We start from the raw sequence: 18,913 nt of genomic DNA, 5'->3' as shown, positions 1-18,913 counted from the left end.
ATGTCACTCGATAACTCGTTTCTATTGCTTCCCATACGTTAGTAGAAGCCGTAAGAAGGATTTCTATTCGTGTAGTCACGTTGTAAAGAAGAAAAAGAAGAAGAAGAAGAAGAAAAAAAAGAAAAGAAAAAAAAAAGAGAAAGAAAAAAGAGGAAGAAAAAGAAGAGAAGGAGAAGACTGAGGAGGAGAAAGAGGAGGATGTAGGAGGAGAAGGAGGATCCGTGAATTGAAGAAATACATAAGAAAACTCGTAGTCTAGTGAGAAACGTTAAGTCGAGTCGACTTTCGCGTCGCTGCACTCGCTTGAATTCAACTTGTAGAATTCGGTGAATAACGGGTAGAGAGGTAGTATCGAGATCCCTCGCATATCGAAGACGTTGCGATCGCACTTCCAAAGTCATTTGGAAGATGGAAGGATCTACGGAGTAGGGGTGTAACGTGGGTGGGGCGGGGTGAGGTGGGGTGGGTTGGGATAGGGGAGGGGAAGATGGGAATAGGTATAAAAGGTACATCGGAAAGAATGGAAACGCGCGTGGGGGTAGATCAACGAGAAGGAAAGAAGTGCCGTTAGAAAGAGAAAGAAGAAACATTTGGTATACCAGTTAGGTGGAAGAGGAGAAGAAGGAAGAAGAGGAGGTGTTTTCTCCTCTTGGATGTAAATCGTGGTAGAAATTTCAAATGAAAGAAAGATATATATATATATATATACATGTATGTATGTATGTATGTATGTATGTATGTATGTATGTATGTATGTATGTATGTATGTGGGAGGAGACAGTGAACGAAGGACAAAAAGAGAAAAAAAAAGTGAAAGAAGGAGAGTTATAAAAGCAAGAGAGAGAGAGAGAGAGAGAGAGAAGAGTGAAGAGTGAAGAGAGAAGGAAAAACTCGACTAGAGGAAGCATTGCGCTTGGTGACGCTTTTCGAGGTGGTTTCTGTCGCACGAACGAAATTGCGGCTGTTTATCTGAGCCAACCGACAGAAATTCCATTTCGTCTCGCGCCTGCATACCGACTCCTCGTGGCGTGGTGCACGCAAACCTTACACACATACACACACGGACACACACATAGATTACTCCATACATACACATAGTTTCTCTTTTACATCGTCGTATAGTAGTATAAACTGCAAAAGAAATATATACATAAATATATACATAAATATATACGTATGTATATATATGTATATATATATATATATGCACATATATATACATATACTATGTACGTATGTATATATGTATACATGTATCTACGTATGTATTTACATATGTATGTATGTTACGTATGTATCCATAGATCGCTCGAATCGTTGGCACTCTTATTTATTTCATTTCATTGGATAAAACTTTTGCAATACTCACAACGAATTAAATTATGCGTTCCCCCTCTCCTTCCCATATGTAACTCGTTAACAATACGAAAACAAACGTTAAATTCGAAATCTAATGTTTGGTTTTAGGGTGTCGATAAATACCATCGATTTTAAAATACTTCGCGCTTTTATATCTGATATGTAATGGACACTTCATCCCTTTTCTCCTTCTCTGTCGTCAACGATGGAAATTCTAAAGGAAAAAAAAAAAAAAAAAAAATAATAATAATAAAAAAAAAATACGTAACATACTACGTATAAACGTATTGATGGAAAATTTGCTATTACTTGTTAAACGATATGTCCAATTTTACTGTAATTCGATAAAAATTTAGTTATTCAGATTTTCTTCTCAACGTAATTAACTTATTATATTAACTTATTTATATCGAACGAATGGATTTATAAGGGATACCGATGTAAATCTGACGAGAATATTTCTGGTACATCTGTCCTTTTTTTCATTTTTCATTTTTTTTCCTTTTTTTTTTTTCTTTTTTTTTTTTCTTTTTTTAATTCCTTCGTTTATTCGCTTTATTTTTCGATTTTTTATTTCCATTCTTTTTCCTTTTTTGTTTTTTTTTTTTTTTTTTTTGTTTTTTCTACCTTTATTTTTCATTGTTCGACCTTCCACGGTCGAATTAAGCGATCATAGATAATTTAGATTTATGACTAGCCATGAAGATATGTTTCCATAAACCTCGTACTATCGGTAAGAATGAAACATCAACGTGTTGAAGTTATTAATAAAGCTTTCAACGATGATATTTCTTTTCATTGACAGATTTAACAAAAGCTTAATATTATACCGGCAATAGTATTTATTAGAAATAGGTTTGCCCTTACGTTTATAGATATCATCGATGATTCATATCAACGTACATCGTATATTTGAAAATGTCAAAGAAAAAAAAAAAAAGAAATAAAATAAAAAAAGAAATAAATAAAATAAAAAAAAACGAAATAAATAAAATAAAAAAAAAAAGAAAAAGAAAGAAATAAATAAAATAAAAAAAAGAAAAAGAAAGAAAAAAAGAAAAACAGATTTAAGCTATTTTTCCGAAGCATTTAAAATTCTCATGAAAACTTGATTACTTTGAAACTTGTGGAAAAGGAAGAAGTTCACCAACTGAGCGTTCGTTCGTTCGTTCGTTCGTTCGTTCATTCGTTCATTCGTTCATTCGTTCGTTCTTTCGTTGGTTCGTTCGTTCGTTCGTTTGTTCGTTAGTTAGTCAACTTCTTCTTTTGCCCTTTGCGTTCATTAACCGACAAGAAACTTCAAATCCTTTACTATCTTCCTTTCTCTTTTACATCAGAAGAAACGTATTCGCTGACTCGATCGTTACTTACCTATTCAATTCTGTAGTTCCACAATAATCATAAAACGATTATTTTGTTGAGCTCTTTCTCTCTCTCTCTCTCTCTCTCTCTCTCTCTCTCTCTCTTTCTCTCTCATTTTCTCTCCTATTCTTTCTCACTTCCTGTCTGTCTTTCCTCTTTCTTAATTACCTTTCTTGTACGTGTCGAAAGTAATTGTAACAATTGAAAACAAGCGATCTTATTGTTAAACTTGTTTTCGTGGTATAAGCACTTGCAGAAAAGCCAGTATACTATTGTCCAATCCTATTCGAAAAATTCATTATTTCGTATAAATACAGTGAAAAGGCTATTCGAAATGAAATTCACCGAGTATAATATATCGTTTTTGAGAAAATTGTTTTCAAGATAGAAATATCTCAATTATTACTTTGAAATAGATTACTTTGGTATGAATTAATAGGTCTTGAATGTTTGCGAAAATTCAACTTGATGTAATATTTCAAACAATTATCATCTTATCATTCTTCTTCTTTTTCTTCTACTTCTTCTGCTATTTATTCTATTACTATTTCCTTCTTTTATTTGTTCGTGCAACATCTTTTCCCGTAAAAATTTTAATGACTTTTTTTTTTCCCCTTTACGCGATGTTTCCAATACGGGACGTATTCGACGTTCCCTTTCGAGACGTCTTGTCCGTCAGACAACTTCATTATTCACCCGCATACTTACAACCTGGATGACAAGGATAAGATGTCTTTGAAGGAGTCTAGCCGGAAGAAGAAGAAGAAGAAGAAGAAGGGCCATCAGCGATATTCGACTCGACTATGCAGACTTTTTTATCGATCCTTTTTTTAATCGACATAGATAGACAAAGATACGGACAAGCCTTTAACAAGTTTCTTTTTTCCCTTTCTTCGGTAATTTTCTCTCTCTCTCTCTCTCTCTCTCTCTTGTACCTTTTTATATATTTTGCGAAATATATACGTGATATTTTTATTTTTTTAATTTTTTTAATTTTTTTTATTTATCGACAAATACCATCTCTATCTTCGATTCAATGACAACAGATTGTCCTTTTAATTTGATCCTTATAGTGAACATTCGTCGAACATGTAACGAACTTACTTCGAATATTCTAGTGTTCTACCATAGAGTGATTAACTTAGGATGTAAAGTAATACCGGTGATCCTTGAACCGGGTCGATGCGATTACCTTCATCGTAGTTGTAACTGGAAGACGCGAGGGTTGGCTGGCTACGTTTCTAACCCAATTAAATCGTTGCAAGCGAAATTCCTGTAGAATAGGCATATCATATCGAAGAATGTAACGAGTTTTAGCAAAGTGACAGGATAAATTATTAAACACACACACACACGCAAACACACACACAAACACGCACACGCACGTACATACATACATATAGATATATCATCGAATGTATTTCGTATATTGTTATCGATAACAAATGAGAAAATGTTGTCCTTCGTATTATAACTCGTACCAAGGAAAGAAACATGAAGTAAGAAGATCTTTTAAATTAGATATAATTTAAGTTACTATTCTTTCGTTACTTCAAAAGGATAAATCTCGTTTGTCACCCTTTCAAATAGTATTCCTTTATCCTCTCATCCTCGAAGAAAGAATAAGGAGAGTGAAAGAGAGAGAGAGAGAGAGAGAATCACCACTGGTTTGGTTAGTCTGCCTTTTTTCAGAAAAGTTGAATGTTTTTACGGAAGAAGTAAAAGTGGAGCGGAAAAATGGAGTAGCCGTAGGAAGAAGAAAAAGATAAAGAAGATGAAGAAGAAGAAGAAGAAGAAGTTAAGGTACCCGAGTAACGGGAGAATGCATTTACCCTGGCAAGTCAATGAAAGGTCGCAAGCGGATTGGCCAGTAAAAGAGTATAGAAAGAGAAAGAGAGATATAGAATAAAAACAGTTGGATCGAAGGACATTAAGAAGTGGGATATGGTGTTAAAGTATTCTTTCGTCGTATAAACACGTTACTAACATGTGTGTCTTCTTTTTTTCGTTAAAAAACGTAAACGTGAGAGATCTCGGGAACTAAAAGGCATGCAAACGAAAATAATAATTGTATCGTTGTTACTTATGCGTCGTCGTGTTTCGCAACAACAAAAAAAGAAAAATAAAAAAAAAAAAAAATAGAAAAAAGAAAAAGAGGACGAAATAAGGAAAAGAACAAAAAAAAAAAAAAAAAGAAAGAAAGGAATTTCTCTCTTAAGTTATAAATGGACACGAGAAAGTTTTCTTTTGAATCGGTAAATGCGTTTGTTCCTTTAGCCTTTGTCGCTCTAGCTGGATTAGAGGAAACTCCGTGAGACAGAAAGAAAGAAAATTAGAAAGAGGACCAAAAATTTTCTAGTACTCTTTTCTCTCTGGCACATTTGTCTCTACTTTATTATTTCCTGTTGAAAAAAAAAAAGAAAAAAGAAAAAGAAAAAAAAGAAAAAAAGAAAAACAAAAAAGAAAAGAAAAAAAAATGTTGGTCGGTAGAAAATTTCATTCGAAAAAGAGAACATAGGCATACGAGGTTAATGAGTAAGAAAGGAAGAAAAAGAAAGAGAGAGAGAGAGAGAGAGAGAGAGAGAGAGGTAGGACCAGTAAATTACAATAAAAAAAGAATGAGTACGATAAAACGTGGGGTTATCCTTCTCTCTCTCTCTCTCTCTCTCTCTCTCTCTTTCTCTTTCGATATTTTTCGGATCTTAATTGCAGGGAAATGGTGTGTAATGGCGTGAAATATTGGTTAGAAAAAGATGCTGACTCTTGTCGCAACCGAGGAAGCTTTTAATCCGGCGGTGAACCAACGTGAAAATGCTGACCCCATAGATTTCACTGCCAATCCGTTAGAAATGCCGCAAGAGGCTCCGAAAAGAAGGCGTTTCTGAAATAGTAAACGTTAGAACAGAATAAAAGAGATGAGATGAGAATGTAGAAGACAAAGGAAAGGATGAAGATAAAAGTGAACATTGATAGAGATAGACGGTGATAGACAGATAAAGAGAAAAATAGAGAGAGAGAGAAAGAGAGAGAGAAAAAGAGAGAGAGAGAGAGATAGGAGTAAGAGAGAACGAAAAGCGCGGGATATGCGCGTCAGGGCCGTAGCTTCGTGTTGGTATTTAGTGGGGCGCAGGCGTCGGAAAATAGGAACGATCCTCAGTCGTCGTGCGAACCCGATACGACGCGCGGCTTCGCTTCACTTCGTTTCGCTTTTCATGTGGAATACTTAAACTCAACTATTCAATAGCAAACTACTTAACTTTCGCGAATATACCCTCCCCCCCTCCTCTCTCTCTCTTTCTCTCTCTCTCTTTCCCTTTCATCTCGATTACACGAACTTTATATACGATTGTTCGATCGATATCCACTATCGCGAGTATCGACATTTAAAAACCAATCGGAAAAAAAAGAGAGAAAAGAAAAGAAAAAGAAAAAAAAGAAAAAAAAAAAACAAATATTTTTCCTCGTTTCTCGTGTCTATTATATATATTTGTTGCGTTTTATTTTATCAATTAATTGATTCGATTAATCGATTAATATTTTTTTTCTTTCTTCTCTTCCTTCTTTCTCCTTTCTTTTTTATTTTTATTGTTCTTTTTTATTTTCCTTTTTTCTTTTTTCTTTCTTTTTTTTTTTCTTTTTTTTTTCTTTTTTTATTTTTTTTTTAATTATTTTTTTTTTTTTTTTTCATTGTTTTACGACGAACGATCGATATCCTTCCGTCCTTTCATAAAAACGACGAACCTTACTCGCATTAAGATAGTTTTATCTCTCTTGCGCTTTTTTTTTTATTCTTTTTATTTTTTTATTTTTTAATTTTTTTTTTTTATTAGATTTCGCTCAAAAAAACACTTTTTGATCGTGCACGAGTTGTAACTCGTTATTTCTTTTTTTGTTTTATTTTCTTTTTCTTCTTTTTTTTTTCTTTTTTTTTTTTTCTTTTTCTCTTTCGATTCGATACAAAAAACGATCTAATTAAATTGATCGTACTTTCGATGAAAGTGTATATATTAGATAGAACGCGTTGTTGTCAATGTTGCAGGTAATATAATTAATCGTGCGTTAATGGGAAATACACTGTAATTAACTCTTTTCGATAATAGTTTAATCATTTCGTTACTAAATACGAGTTCGAGTAATTTCAAGTGTGTCGATAATACGAGCCATATCGTATTAATAAATAATTAACGTGAATTCAATCGGACCTATCTTGAAGTAATAGCCGAATAAAAATTAAAATGTTCATTGATCCGATAATGAACGTAATTAGAAAGTAACGGGTTAACGCGTATTCGCCATATCGAAAAAAGATCACGTATATGGGACATCGAGCAACAAGGGAGAAAAGGCAAAGGAAACAACGATAATAAGAATAACAAGAGCAACAACTAAGAAGATAGCTTATTGATAAAATACAAAAGGAATCATTTGTACGGAGGTAAGCGATCGACGAGTACGTACTCGTTTATCGAGTACGTACTTGAAATCATAAGAAAAAAAAAAAAAAAAAGAAAAAATAAATAAAAATAACAAAATCGAACTTCGAGTCGCAAAAATTCCTTTTTCTCTGAGATCTCACTTGAATGAAGAGAAATGAAAAAAAAGAGAAAAAAAAAAGAAAAGAAAAAAAAGAAAGAAAGTGAAAAAGAAAAAGAAGAAGAGAAAGAGGAAAACTTGAGAGCGAAGTTAAACCACTTTTCCGTGTACTCGACACTTTTCATTCTACAACAATTGCCTAAGTTCGATCGATACCATTATGAGTCCGATAATAACTCGAAGTACGATAAATAAGAATAGGGAGATGGAAAAGGAAAAAAGGGAAAAGGTTTAAAATTAAAAACATTTTTGATTGTTGATTCGATCACGTTTACTTATACGATTGTACCAGGTAGAAAAAAAGTAACCCCTTTTAATCGTTGAGAGTTTATCATAGGTGAAATTTCAGCTCGTAAAAAAATGATGATTAATATTATTAATATCCAATAATAATAATAATAATAATAATAATAATAATAATAATAATAATAGTAATAATAATAATAATATTAATAATAATAATAATAATAATAATAATAATAATAATGAGACATATTTCATTACATTTTTTTTTTTATTTATTTTTTCTATTTTATTTATTGCTCAAATCAAAAACAAATAGCATAGAGTGAAATTTTATTCACTAAAGTAATATCTTTTGATGATAGTATTTAAGGGATTAAATTCGACTGATTAATAGCATAGTAAATTACACAGTAGAATCGATTTATGGATACGAAGGAATTGCAAATGAATTCACATGTTCCTTTCTCTCTCTCACTCTCTCTCTCTCTTTATATATATATATATATAAATATATATATATATATATATATATATATATATATATATATCACTCTATCACTTTTGTTATTAAAGTTTACACCCTGCCAAGTAAGAACATCGGTAATTTGAAGAGATCGAAAATCCTGTCGTCTCAATAGAAGTAGTTCGAAGGCATCAAAGGAAACTTAAATTGCCCGAGTAAAGAAAGAGAGAGAGAGAGAGAGAGAGAGAGAGAGAGAGAGAGAGAGAGAGAAAGAGAGAGAGAGAGAGAAAATTTCAACTCCGACGTAGAAGTTGAATTATGGCTTTTTCATTCCTCCCCTCCCCCTCCTCCCATCCCTCCAAACCACCCCAACCCTCACTCCTATCCTCATCTTCATCCCCGACTCCCTTTCCTCTTTAAAAGACGTTTAGAATCCTCACGGCACCTAAGGGTCACGCAGAGTGGGGTTGCTCAAGCAGTGTGGCCAAGAAGAAAAATGAAGTGTTCGAGTGTAAGTGGAATGAGGATGAGATATATGAGAAATTATCGATCTCTAAAAAGCAAATATGGGTTCGAAAGGGTAGAGATTCTTTGCCGTGACGTGAAAAGCAAAATGAAAGAACGCCCGTGACAAATTTCTTTTGGACGAGTCACGAGCTAGAAGAAGGAGAAGATGGTGGAAGAGGAGGACGAGGAGGAGAAGGCAAGCAAGCAAGCAAGCAAGGAAAGCACAAGCCAACGTATGCAGATTTATTACTCGTAAGAGAAGAAGAAGAAGAAGTGGAAGTAGTAGTAGAAGAAGAAGAAGAAGGAGAGAGAAAAAAAAAAGGATGAGATAAAAAATAACTTAGGTAGTCGTGCTTGCCGCCTCCAGAGGTTGCTGGGTGCTATCAAAAACGTTCTTAGTTCGTGGATAAAGACGTCAAGATATATCGCGATGGTACGTTGTAACATCGTAGATTAACGTGGGAATTTTTCTAACGACGTTCCGTACGATACGTGCCATGACTCGAGAGCCAAGAAGAAAATATCTCTCTGCAATTGCTACAGCAACTGCTACTTTCTACTTGCTACTTGCTACTTGCTACTTTAACATGTAACCGTAACTGCTACCGGTACGACGACGAACGAAGCTTAGGGAAAAATAATGGGTAGTCCAATTACGTATGGACCGGTGCCACATTTTCGTTGAAAATAATGTTGAAAGTACCTACCTCGTTACACTAACGAAAGAATAGGAAAAGAAGAACTGCAATCAAGAACTTACTTGTAGATTTTTAATCGTCATAGTAATCAACGAGTTAACTGCCGTAGAAATCGTTAACGAGGAGTTCGATATAGTATAAAGGATAAAAGAAAAAAAGAAAAAAAAAAGAAACCTACCACGATTTTCCTCTTCCATTCTCTAATTATCTCAACTTACTGCGGCACTTTTAATTAGACATTCATTGTACATTTCCGGTCATAAAGTTTACTACCATTACATTCATCGTAATTTAATGAATGAATATTATTTAACGTTCGAAGGATCCGACCGAAGAACGCCTTTTTTTCTTTATTTTTACTTTTTATTCTTTGTTTCTTTTTTCTTTTCCTTTTTCTTTTTTTTTTTCACTTTTTGTTTTATGTTTTATCTTTTTTTTTTTTTCTTTTTTTTTCCTTTTTTCTCTTAATTCGATTAAATCGGCCAATCGTTAAATATTTTCTTATCGATTAATATCTTCTTTTATCTGTATGAATAATGAAACAGTATCGTATCGAAATATTTGTTATCTTACGTTCGAATGCACGACAAATGTAGAGTATTTTTTGTTTTTTTTTTTTTTTTTTTCTTTTTGCATTGAAATTTCTTTTTTTTATTACTTTATATGTAAATAATGAAAAAGAATATATATCTTAATGAAAATAAATTTCATTATATCTTATATCTAAATAGACAATAACAGTGTTTTTTTTTTTTCTTTTTTTATCGGAATTTTTGACATTACTTTATTGATCGATTAAATATTTTTCTTTTCCTTTTTCTTTTTTATTTTATTTTATTTTCTTTTTTTTTTCTTTTTTTTTTTTTAATAAATCATTTTAAGAACAAACGCTGTACAAATTTATATTTCTATAGTATTTTCATGTACATATCGACATGAACTCATGTATCCGTTGTAAATTCCATAACGATCGATCCTCAAACCATTTTACGTTACTTGACAGAGAAAAAAGGAGGCTGCGAAATATAAATGATTTGACCCGAAAGTGTCGTTCGATTTAATAACCGTCCGACATTCGCTACGTGACTAGATTTCTCTCTCTCTCTCTCTCTCTCTCTCTCTCTCTCTTTCTCTCTATCTTTCACGCACACACAAAAATTCTCTCAACGGGGCGATACCAATTACATCGAACATTCCTTTTAACCAATTTTTAGAAAAAAAAAAAAAAAAAAAAAAGGGAGAAAACAAAATAAAATTAAAAAGAAAAAAAAAAACATCTATATTCTCTTTTATATAGCAATTGTCTCATTAAACAAAAGTATCTTAGAAAATTCATTGAAATTCACGAAAAACAAATCGTACAACTAGGAACATTTTAATAATCATACTCTTTGTGAATTCTCGTCTCATTTGAAATTTCAATCAAGAAAGAGATAGTAGATAACAATAGAAATAGAAAGAGACAGAGATAGAGAGAGAGAGAGAGACAAAATGTGGGTGCGTTATTTAGTATTTGTATATATTTATATATATATATATATATATATATATATATATATATATATATACGTATTATCTTCATGTAAGTTACGCGAGGAAACATTCGTCAACATGCAAATGCAATGTGTGCAAATTTCACTTGTACAGTGTTATGTGAGATCGCCTGACGACATTTTACATGAGAAATGTTCTAACGTAGGTAAGAGAGAAATCTATAATACTCATGTTACGCTCGAACGATGATGCGCGTAAGCTATGTGAAATAAGAAAAAAAAAGAAAAAAAAAAAAAAGAAAGAATAAGAGTAAAAGAGAGATAAATAGATTGAATTCTCGAATCAGTATCATTTTCGGCGTAAAAGCGGGACAAAGCTAAAACGTAAAATAAATAGGGTTTCTAAACCCTTCGTGTATCCTCCTTTACTCCTCACCACCCCGCCCCCCTCCCCATTATCCCTTCGTCAATTTTCATTGGATATTCGCTCGAGTAACGTACATTCAACAGCTATCATCGGCTGAGTAATCCCTTCTAACGCTATCGTTCGTCTCTCGTCATGGAAAACGAGAGACGCAAAGTAAACAGCTTAATTCTCCGTCCATCTTCCTTAGAATTTAATTATACGGTGAATTCGCCTCGACCGCGAACTATTGCTATTTTCATCATTTAAAAGGAGCAACTACTCTCTCGCTCTCTCTCTCTCTCTCTCTCTCTCTCTCTCTCTCTCTCTCTCTCTCTCTTTCTCTCTATCTCTCTCTCTCTATCTCTCTCTTTCTCGCTCTCTCTTTGATACTGTACTTATTAAGTGCAGAAGATTAATCAGTCTTCTTTATTTAAGAACAAAAATGAACGATTATTGTCTCAACAGATTTTTGCATTATACGAATATGAAATATATGCGATGGATTTGTTAGAAAATCTATTGAAAATAAAAAAAAAAAAAAAGAAAAAAGAAAAGGGAAAATCTTATTATTATATCGCAACCAAATATTAATAATTCAAACGATAAGAGTGATTTAATGCCGGTATATAAATTATGATAAAAATTCGTACCGACAACGTGCATCGTACGAAAGTATGAAAAATATATTTTTGTTGAGAATTTTATTTATTCTTTATGTAATATCCAAATACAAATATTTTGAAATGAGAAAAATTGTTTAAATAAGTATATAAATTATGATAAAAATTCGTACCGACAACGTGCATCGTACGAAATTATGAAAAAATATCTACTTCTGGCAACAAATTTTTTTTCATTATATCAAAGTAAAAATATTTCAAATAATAATTGAACGACGTAATAAGTATAAATAAATAAATAAATAAATAAACAAATAAATAAATAAATAAATACAAAAAAAAAAAAGAAAAAAAAACAAAAACATAACAAAAATATATGCTATGTCCTACGTGAACATGGATATTATTTTATACCCACAAGAGATTCTGATATCTAGAAAGAAAAAATAAGAAACATATATTTTTTACGAATATTTAAAAGAATATTTATTTCCAATGTTTTGTAATAAAAAAAAAAAAAAAAAGAAAAATCATAAATAAATAAATAAATAATAAATAAAAATAAATACAAGAATAAAACAAATTCTAAAGTAAATTCTAAAGTATATAATAGATTTTATTTCGATCGATCATTTTTATAAGTGATTCATTTTTCGTCTAAACATATGCAATAATAATTAATAGCAATTAATTAATTTCTCAAAATAATAAATATTTAATAAAAGTCGAAGATATATTTTTTTTGTTACTAGAATATATATATATATATATATACACATATATTGTAGTCACAAAAAAAAATTATTCTAGTCGCATCTGCGTCGACTTTCAAAATCCTTGAATTTTGGATATCTAAGAGTTTTCTCGCGAATACGAAGAAAACACACGATCAGAAAGTCGGAACGCCGGAGGAAAGATAGAGAGAGAAAAAAGAAAAAAGATAGAAAGAAGAAAAGAAAGAAAAAGAAAGAGTTTGTGAAAACAAAACATGGAGGGTCCACGGAAATCTTGTGGATCTTGCTCGCATTACTTTTTCTCTTCTTCTTCTTCTTCTTCTTCTTCTTCTTATTCTTCTTCTCCTTCTTCTTGTTCTTCTTCTTCTTCTTAAAACGGCCAGTCGGGGTTTAGAACGTGGCGACCGCAGTTAGAGGATAACTCGACCGTAGGAAATTTGAATATAAAACTCCAGACGAGAGCCTTTTCCTTTTCCTATTCTTTTCATTCCTATTCTTTTCTTTCCTATTCTTTTCTTTTCTTTTTTCTTTTCTTTTTTCTTTTCTTTTCTTTTTTTTTCTTTTCCTTTTCGTCTTTTTCATCTGATGTCGACCTTACTCCCCCACCTCTATTCCACCCACTCTTTCTTTCTTTTCTCTCTTTCTTTCTTTTCTCTCTTTCTTACTTTTTCAACCTTCTATGCAACGCAAAGAAATGCAAGTTTTACAGTGGGAAAAGTCGTAAAGAGTCGTGACTCTCTCTCTCTCTCTCTCTCTCTCTCTCTCTCTCTCCTTCCCTCCCTTCCCCACCCTTCCCTTCACTCAAAAAGAATCGCACACGACGTCTCGACATCTGCGCTCCGAATTGCGTTCCTTTTCCGTCTTCTGTCTTATACACCCCCGTCCCGTACCCTTCATCTAGTCACACCAACTAACTTCTCTCCCTCTCTCTCATTCTCTCTCTCTCTCTCATTCTCTCTCTCTCTCTCTCTCATTCTCTCTATCACCTCTCACCTCTCTTTCGTGTGTTAACTCGATGAATATTCGTCGAGATTTTTCGTTTCTTCGTTAGAAATTCACCGTTTAAATGACGTACCGACGTTTGAATTTATTCGTAATATAAATATTTCTATACGTCATTATAATTCGTTTAAATGACGTCGTTCATTAGAATAAGAAAAATGAAATCAGATCGATCCCCTTTCCTCGGATTTCACGTAATACCTTTTAAGTTCATCGAATTGTTTCGAAAGAGCCAAATGGAGAATAACAACTTTGCACGTATCTCCCCATTCATTTTCTGAACTTGTACGAATCCGCCACAACTATGCGTGCCATAGTATCTCTCTCCTTCCCTTCCTCCCCCATTTCTCTTCCCCTCCTTCCAGCAAGTTGCTGTACTAACTCGTCGTTTCCTGCTGGAGGACTCCTCATTTGTCCAATAATCCACGAAGTGGAATATTCCATTTCCTCGAGTTTCACACTTCTCTCTATCTCTATCTATATCTATATCTATATCTATATCTATATCTATATCTATCTCTCTCCCCCTCTCACTCTCTACTCTCTACTCTCTCTATTCTCTCTCTCTCTCTCTCCCCCTCTCACTCTCTACTCTCTACTCTCTCTATTCTCTCTCTCTCTCTCTCTCTCTCTCTCTCTCTCTCTCTCTCTCTCTCTCTCGAGCCGCGAACAAGGCTGGTCCAAACGCAGTACAGGTTATCCCTTAGCTCAGCCACACCAAAACGAGATCCTTTCTAATAGAAGAAGGGTATATACTAGAGAATCTAGATCGTATACCCCCCACATGGTATCCTCAATGGACTATCTTCCACAGTCACTGACCGACTATCCAAAAACCACACCGCTGGGAGAACTATGTCCTAGATAACACTCTTCGATCTTCCCGTGAATGAGAATCGATCCTATCGCAGCTTTGAAGCTTCGACGTTTAATAAACGAGAACCTCTACGAAAACTTCTTCTTCGTCTTCTTCTTCTTCTTCTTCTTCTTCTTCTTCTTCTTCTTCTTCTTCTTTTGCTTCTGCTTTAAAATATTTTTCCTTCGAGGTAACGAAATTGGAAGGAGATAAATGAGAATTTTCATCGAATGAATAATATTCTTTTGCATAGTTTCTTTTAAAGAAATAACTTTCCTCACGTTATATTCTTGTTTCGGAACGTTAACGATAATAATGATAATGGATCCGCATAAAACGTTCATACGTTACTACTCATAAACGACGTTATCACCCTTTCGATCTATTATAGGGATATACGGAACAAATGGTAGGCCACGTGCCCCCTCTCCCTTCAACCCTCCCCTTCTTCGCCCTACGTACGAAACTTTTCCAATCCCTATGGAAGAAAGGTAAAAAGAATCGAAGATTTTTATCTTTCTCAAACGATTACCATAAATAGTTTACGGACGATCATATATTATCTATATATATATATATATATATATATATACATGTGCTTTAATAAGATCCTTTTTTTCTTTTCTTCACGTAATAAGTAATAAGTTAAGATAAATTTACATTTATCTTACTCGAGCGAAACTGATATCGCGCTAAAGAAACAAGACTAACCAAGCGTTAACCCAATATCTAGGTAAATGTAAATTTATCAAAGTCTCGCGAAACCTACTGGATGGAATTTACTCAAAGTCGAAGCGTCGATTCTACGACGTACCTTATTACAGGTACTGGATCAATGTCCTGCTAACTCAGCACACGGATCCCATAGTAAATATCTTCGTGGTCCATTACGTGGAACATCCTCGCGTTGGTTCTCGTAAATGGAAATAAACCATGTGTGGTACCTATTACTTTGACCTATCTACTTTTTTACGAGAAGATATTCAGCAGTTTATTTACTAATTTATTTTCTTCCCTACAAAAAAAAAAAAAAAGAAAAAAAAAATGGAATGGTCCATTACAATAACCATTGTTACGAATTCATTTGTGAAAATTTTCTCTTATATTATAACGTATACACGCGTTAATGCGATTACATTGATAGATCTATATATGTGTGTACATCTCTGTGTTAACTTCTCATCGCTACGATCAAAGTAACTTTTTATGATTTTATTTATTTATTACTTTGATCACCGATCCGATTTATCCGATAGGATTCCCAAAAGAAAAGGTAAATCTCTGAATCGATTTAACTGGGTCATGAATGATATATTTTAAATCCATATCTGTAATTTATTTCGTTATCTCTGAAAGTCCATAACCGAATTAGTTCAATGTAATATTTGATAATCTTACTGATATACTGAAATAATACGATACAGATTATACAGATTATATATATATATATGTGTGTGTGTGTGTGTGTGTGTGTGTGTGTGTGTGTTTGTGTGTGGATACTTTGATTAACTTTCGATCTTTCATCGCAATTATCAGAGAGAAACCTTCCCCAGAAATTAGAAGTACGATGCATAAAATATAAGATGATATCTATTGAAACAATGAGAGAACGCGATCGTGATCGTAAGAGTTTGATCAACATGGTAAAATACATGGTAGAGAAAGATGGAGAATGGAAAGTTCCAAATAGAACTTTGTGTTCACGGAGGGAGTTAACCAGGACGATCATTAGCATAGCTGGGGGTGAGTTTCGGTTAATTCCGTGGTTAGCACCCAGTGCCACCTCGTTACGGGCACCCTCCAAAGTGCTTCCCCATTTTCGGAGAGTCCTCGGGGACTTCGCGTACTTTTACTGGATGCGTATCGTCCTGTGGCAACTTAAATGGAACCAACTCGATATACATATGTATTTTGGTATATCTATGTAGTTACGTGAATACATATGTATCGTTAACCAACCCCATTACCTTCAACTTTAGACCTGGGACCATTTTCCTTTTTCAACTTCCACGTACCTTCATATTTCTTTTTATATCCTTTTTTTTTTAACACTTATATCTTCCTTTTTCCTTTTTATTTTTTTTTTGTTTTTTTTTTTTTAATCACTGTCTCTCTCTCTCTCTCTCTCTCTCTCTCTCTCTCTCTCACTCTCTCTTTCTTTTTCTCTTACCAATTCATTCGAGATATTCGATATTTTGGGAAATTTTATAAATTTCTTATAAATTATTATTCGACGTTTAAAATGATATAAGTTAATATTAATATAAGTGGTTTGAAAATAATTCTAGATATGTTTTATATAGATATATTAGACCGAGAAATTGGAGTAGATCGAACTCGAAGTTCAAACTGTAGTTGTATATTTGCTATGCGGGTAGCAAGTAAACATAGATCGTACTGTTATAGCTAACCATACGAAGATATATATACTTAGACGTAACTGGATATATATATATATATATATATATATATATATATATAAATTGAAAATAAAAAAATCCTTGAAGAAATAATCATTGAATCTTATTATTAGAATGTATTTTCATAAATTCTCGTCAAAATTCACGGATATGATAGGTAGGAAGGAAGAATGCTTTAGGATATCATCGAAAAGGAAAATAAATGAAAATTTCACAGATGTTACGTCGAGGAACGGACACGTACGTGAATACCATACGTACGTATATACGTATAATCTACGATGTTTCCAATTACAGTTGGTCAGAATTTCGTTAACAAGTCGGAGCATATTCCGTACATCTGTTCACCGTGAGGATCTCTATGTGACGTCAAGCTGACCTTATTAGAAATTCCGCTTGTATCTAGGTAACCAATGAAATCAGCAACAACGATCACCACCGTCTGTGTGTCATACCTTTTCTATTGCTATTGCATCTCTACGTTCGACTTATCATACGCATCGTATAATTTTTAACAAACATAATATATTTATTCAAATTAATTTTAATTAATCGAATAATTTTAATTATTGAATATATTTATATTATTAATTATACGTTAATTGTATTTATATTATGATTATATATTTATAAATATATATATATATATATATATATATATATATATATTTAGATAGAGAGTTCTATTATTATATTACATAAGATTAATTATTGCTATTGATTATTCTTAGTATCGTGTTAATAAAATTATATCTATGTAAATTTCTATCATTTTCTATTTTAGAATTACATTGATACAGTAAAATACATTGATACAGATTGCAGCATCGCTTGACAGAAATAGTCAGTTCATCATTAGAGCGTAAAATAGCTTCGTTGGAAAGTTCTCGAAGTAAGCAGCTTTTTAAAATTTCCATTCAATTTCACATCGTTAGATACAAATATCAGAATCATTAATTGTAACGTCATACATGGTGGTGATAAAAAAAAACTTTTTAAATGATAATAAAAATCAATTGTTTTTTAGAGTTTTTTTTTTTTTTTCTTTCTTTTTTTTTGTTCGGATTCGTTATTTATGATAACGACGTTAGTTCGATCTAATCCACTCGATTTATATTAAAAAATTTATGATAGTTGTGGATATACATACACATCGATAAACTGTTTTGTTGCATTATCGCAGAATGAAAATGATTGGTACATCATTATCGAATAAAACTTTTTAGGATATACCAGAAGTGAATTAGCTCGTTAAAATATTTTATTTCATTTCATTTTTATCTTTCGATAGAAATTTTAGAATCGACATTGGCAATATTGGTTCAAAAAATCTTTTCTCTGGATGATCGTAAAAGTCGTTTACTTTTCGGATTAATTCTTTTTTCTTTTTTTTTTTTTGTTTTTTTTTTTTGTGTTCTATTTCTTTTTTTCCTTTCGAATTTTAAAACTACAAAACTTGACTACTTGAGAATCAAAAGCTTATTGAACTTTTGAACTTGGACTATATTTCTTTGCAAGAGATAATTTGGATTTGTCGTTATCATGAATCATCACGATAATTAGATCGAGATGTTTAAAATGGATTGATTACATCTTGATCTAATTCACGATGCTAATAGACATATATATATATATATATATATATTGATAAACGTCGAAGCTATTTCAGACGGGAAATAATTAGTTCGTCATTATCGAATAATGGTTCATAGGAAATCCTGGAAGTAAACTGGTTTGTAACCGGTAATCCGGCGGGATTGAGCTCGTCTCGTATAGTACGTTTGTCCATCTCGATAATGGATATCGAGTCAGGATATACAAAGCGTTCAATGACCGTTCGTGGCACGTTACGTGGAAAGAGGAATAGAAGACTCGTACTGTTGAAGAAGAGGAGGCGTAGAGGAGAGAGAAAATAGTGTACACCCTATACGATCGCTAACCGAGCGAATCATCGATAGACCTGGATCGACCGATCGACCAGGTCGGTCGGTCGATCGATCGATCGATCGATCGATCGATCGATCGTGATATATCGTGTTGGACGTTCGTCCGATGTCCGTTTGGTGAGCATTTTTAAAAACGAACTTTCGAATAATTCGTCGGGCCGAGTAAAAAAAAAAAAAAAAAAAGAAGAAAAAAAAATCCCTCGCCCGC

General features: G+C 32.8%; 1 protein-coding gene across 1 annotated transcript in view; it reads left to right on the top strand.

Annotated features, from left to right (window-relative positions):
* Window positions 1-5,892: 5,892 nt before the first annotated feature.
* The window catches only part of LOC118444418 (neuronal growth regulator 1-like), a 68,905-nt gene continuing 55,884 nt past the window's right edge, over window positions 5,893-18,913 (top strand). Inside the window, exons 1-2 of the mRNA XM_035872679.2 lie at window positions 5,893-5,935; window positions 6,761-7,156. The gene's annotated coding sequence lies outside the window, so the exon portion shown is untranslated. The remainder of the gene's footprint in view (window positions 5,936-6,760; window positions 7,157-18,913) is intronic.

This window comes from Vespa mandarinia, chromosome 23 (genome assembly GCF_050613455.1).
Source record: "Vespa mandarinia isolate Hongniang chromosome 23, ASM5061345v1, whole genome shotgun sequence".
In the NCBI taxonomy this organism is placed as follows: domain Eukaryota; kingdom Metazoa; phylum Arthropoda; class Insecta; order Hymenoptera; family Vespidae; genus Vespa; species Vespa mandarinia.
This window is presented reverse-complemented; position numbering and strand designations above follow the sequence as displayed.